A 4,405-nucleotide genomic window follows, 5' to 3' on the forward strand; every position below is an offset into this window, starting at 1 on the left:
CTAATATTGCATGATCTCACTCAATTTTAACATATTGTCATCCAATATTATCCAATACCGCTCGAGCTCGCTAACTTCTTTTAGATTCGATAGGTTTGTATGGTTACTTACCTATCAATTAAAACTGAATTACCATAAACTTCACTTAATTTCGCTTGCTACACTTTAATCAATGTGGTTAGGTCTCACTGAATTTTTCTTGAATTACGTCGGTTTATCCAATTACCTGTCATTTTAACCTCATGTCCATCCACGTTAGGAAATTTCACTCGTTTTCAATCATTTTTATCCAATATCACTCGACCTCATTACATTTCTCAAGTATTCCATGGGTTTATATGGTCACCTAGAGACACAAATGAATTTCCATCGTCTTCACATGGTTTCGCTTGTTAACTATCAAACTTAGCCAATATCGGTCGACACAACCCAATTACTCCTTGATTTCACCGATTCCTCCAATTATCTATCATATTAACTGAATGTCCATGGACCTTAGTCAATTTCATGTTATTTGATAGACACATTTTTGTGTCCGATTTGTCTCGATTCTATATATTGTTAGGGCTTAGTTTTGTACTTATTATGGTGTTTTATTTATTTGTAAGCATTTTTGGCCAATAAACATTTTTGGAAAAAATTGGCTCGAAAAGTTGTCGGAAAGCACACGGAGGACACTTGCTATTCGGACCCCCGTTTTGGATAAGGGGCACCCCCAGGACACCTCTAAGGCAGTTTCTAAAGGCACCCCTACTCTGGATAGGGGCGCCCTTTATCTTCACCAGAACTTTGGCGGGAAAAAACTGAATTCAAATTCAGTTTTGCAGCGGAATTTTCAGGCGAGATTTTGCTGGAGTTTTGGCCGGATTCAATGGGCCCTTTGGATTGGATATATCCTGTTATGACTAAACAGGGATGGTAGGTGTGATTGGATCGAATGAGTTTGGCTAGATAAGCCGGAAGAAGAAACAGAGGAGCTGGATGTTTATCGAAGTTATGTTGATGACTAGGAGGAGATTTAGTCGGAGTTTGACGTGGAGATGGATTGGAATTTAGTTGATGAGTCAAAACAGGATTGGTATGAGCTTTATATTCGATAAAACAGTGATAAATCTTCGGTTTGAGCGAAACAGGGAAGTAAAGTTATTATCGGACTTTCTGGTTATATATATGGGAGTTGGCGAGATTTTGGAGAGGTTAACTATATTTGGGACTCTATCTTACCTTATTTGAGAAGTTTACAACTCACAGAACCGCGTAGAGAAGCTTGGCAGGGAAAGAAATCCCGAGACTTGAGGTGGAGGAAAGATAAGAATAGCCGAAGATTTATTGAAGTTCAATCGTCCTGTGGGATATAAAAGGAGTTTGGATAGCTCATAGAAGACCTACGTACACTTTGGGGAAGTTTAGAACATAGCAGAGCATAAAAAACACCAAGTTGCAGAGATACAGGCGAGAGGAAGAAGAAGAACACAGAACAACAGTAAGAGACAGTCGCAGAATCCGTGGCCTTTTCTTTCAAATTAAATCATTTTGTCACAATTTTTGTAACAATTATTCAGAGTTCGCAACAGTTCTGTGTTAGGGTACTTTGTAACAGTGGTTCGTAACAGTTATATCCGTTACAAACACGCTGTTTTATACCTTCTCTTCTTTTTAATCAACTTTTGAGCAACAAACATGTATTTTGAGCAGGTGGTTAATATGAGGAGCTAAACCCCATTACTGAGGCGATAGAGGAAGCTATTTTTCCAACGAAAAGTGGTATATTCTTATTTATTTATTTATTTGTCGCAATTATTTTTATGATTGTTTTGCCTTGAGTGAAAATTGTTTGAATGATTTTTGTTAAGCAATTGTTATTTATTTTGATAGAGCATGCTTGGACCTAGGTTTTTGATGTTCTATGCTTTGGATTTACACTTGTTACTTTGAGAATCTACTTGTTGCAATAGTTTAGAATCAAATTGAACGAAAAAATTGCATGAATATATATATTGGATTAAATCACTTTGAACTTGGAAAATAGTGGAATCTTAGCCTCAGTGTTCTTTTAATATTGATATCAACTTTGATTGAGTTTGCTATAATTTTTAGTGACTTTTCTATTTTAATATTAGAATTTAAGTCTAATTAATATCCTTCGCAAGTCTGAGAATCGAACCACTTTTACCACTATCTACAAATCACATCAATTTTTGGCGCCACCGACGCGGACTTGTTTTTAGGGTTTGAGATTTATTTTATTTTTATTTTATTTTATTATTATTTTTGTTCTTTTTTATGTTTTTGGGTATTTATCTTGTGTCTACAGGTTCTAGATCATAAAGAAAATTGAGCCAAAGAGTTTGGTGATTTCATAAAGACTTGGAGCTAAATATTAAAGCAAAAAGAACAGAAAAGAAGACAATTTTATTTCAGGGTTTGTTTATTTTCTTTTAGGAAAAAAAAACTGTATTAGGGTTTATTATTTTTGTAATTTTTCTTTTCTTTTTGGACTTTTGGACTTTGGGACATTTTTTTTTATTACCCTACGGAAGGGTACTTTAAATATAAACTGTTTGCAGAGAAGGAGGACAATTACGATATTGTCTCTGCACCTTGGGTTCGTACACTTGACATCGGAGTCAGTGGCCCGAGTCGACTACAACCGATTCATCCCCCGTCTGGAACGGGAGGTAAGATTCTAAACACTCGCGAATCCCCTGTCAGCGAGTTACTGGACTCCTTCGTATGCATATATGTTGAGGACTGAATACGGACATTTATTTTTCTAGTAAAGGGCAAGGCCTGGCCATACAAGATAAGGGTTCGGATTTCATCACCGTTCTCTTCTTGCCCGCTTTAGGAACACGTAACCTACGCGAACCTAAGCCTAAAATTTTGACTAGAACGAGACCGATAGGGTAACGAGCTTAACAGGAAAGTCATTCGAAAAATATTGGTTACTCTTTTAAGCATACTTCGAAGTTCTTGACGGTTTCTGTAAGTTGAATGCGTGACTGCGCCGCCTTGTAATACCGGTGAGGCCTTGGGTATCAAAGCTCCACCGAGCTTCCCTCGCCTCTATTCAACTTACGTTAACTCGGATTGATTCCAGAGGGGTTTGCTTAAATTGTAACGAATTCCCGTTCGAAGGATTAGAAGCTGGTCTAGAAACAATCTAAGTGGAGCCATCATGCTTTTTTTTTTGCTAGAAATCAATAGGTTTGATTTGGTTGAGTCGGCCTTGATCTGTGTTTGCTTACCCTTCCAATTTAGAAAATTCTATTGTATGCCTGAACGTAAAAGAGACGCACTAGGTAGATTTGTTAAAGAGAAACCTAGTAGTTCGAAGCGTCTCGATTACCTTAATCTAGAGAGTCCGACTTTTGAAGAGTCTGTTTTTGAACGTCCTTTGACTGAGGAGAGAATCCATGTTGCTCCGATAGCGCCAGAAATGGCAACTTTGAAAGCTTTGTTGAATCCAACTAGGACTACTCGTCCCTCATGTATCAGGTTAGCTGAGACGGAAGCAACTTATGAACTTAAACCTGGGACCTTACAGCTGCTCCCAATCTTTTTAGGGAAAGAAAATGAAAACCCCTATTTCCATGTTAGGGACTTTGAGGAAATTTGTAGTACCCTCAGGATTAGAAACTTAGATGATGATGCTTTGAAACTTAGGTTATTCCCCTTTTCCCTGAAAGATAAAGCTAAATCGTGGCTATATAGTTTGGCTTCCGGGTCAATCGAAACGTATGAACAACTTACATCTGCCTTTTTGAACAAGTTTTTCCCTAGGCACAAAACATCGTCTATTAGGACGCAAATCTGCACGTTTTCTCAACAGGAGGGAGAAACTTTGTATAGGTATTTGGAAAGGTTCAATGATTTATTAGCCCAATGTCCTCATCATGGTTTAGAGAAGGTTAGGTTAGTTCAGATCCTTTATGAGGGTTTAGATTATCCCACCACAACCACAGTAGAATCTATGTATACTGGTGGATTTGAGAACCAAACAGTTGATGACGCGATGACATATTTGCATGAAGTCGCCGAAAAGACCCAACAATGGGAAAGTAGTAGGGGACCCCAGAAAACAATTCTTCGGCAGAGAAACGTTAATAGGGTAGAAGGAGGCTATGAATCAGATGCCAAAATTGCTGCTATAGCGAAAAGGTTAGAAGCTTTAGAAGTGGGTAACACTAGTGGTAGATTGGAGCCTTTTTGGGAAGGCCAGAATAATGAAGAGCAAGCCAATGCTCTATATAATAACACTAGGTTTGATAATCGTCAGAAGTTTGACCCATATTCAGAAACCTATAATCCTGGTTGGAGGAACCATCCGAACTTTTCATGGTCTAAGGGCCAGAGTCAGGGTCAGTCTAATAATTCTAATGCTCCCCAGGTTTTGGCTACACTA

The 4,405-nt window shown here is 38.1% G+C and overlaps 1 pseudogene; it reads right to left on the bottom strand.

Moving 5' to 3' along the window:
- Positions 1–3,803: 3,803 nt before the first annotated feature.
- LOC113292031 lies at positions 3,804–3,903 on the bottom strand (annotated as a pseudogene).
- Between the last annotated feature and the right edge of the window lie 502 nt (positions 3,904–4,405).

This window comes from Papaver somniferum, chromosome 6 (assembly GCF_003573695.1).
Source record: "Papaver somniferum cultivar HN1 chromosome 6, ASM357369v1, whole genome shotgun sequence".
Lineage (NCBI taxonomy): Eukaryota > Viridiplantae > Streptophyta > Magnoliopsida > Ranunculales > Papaveraceae > Papaver > Papaver somniferum.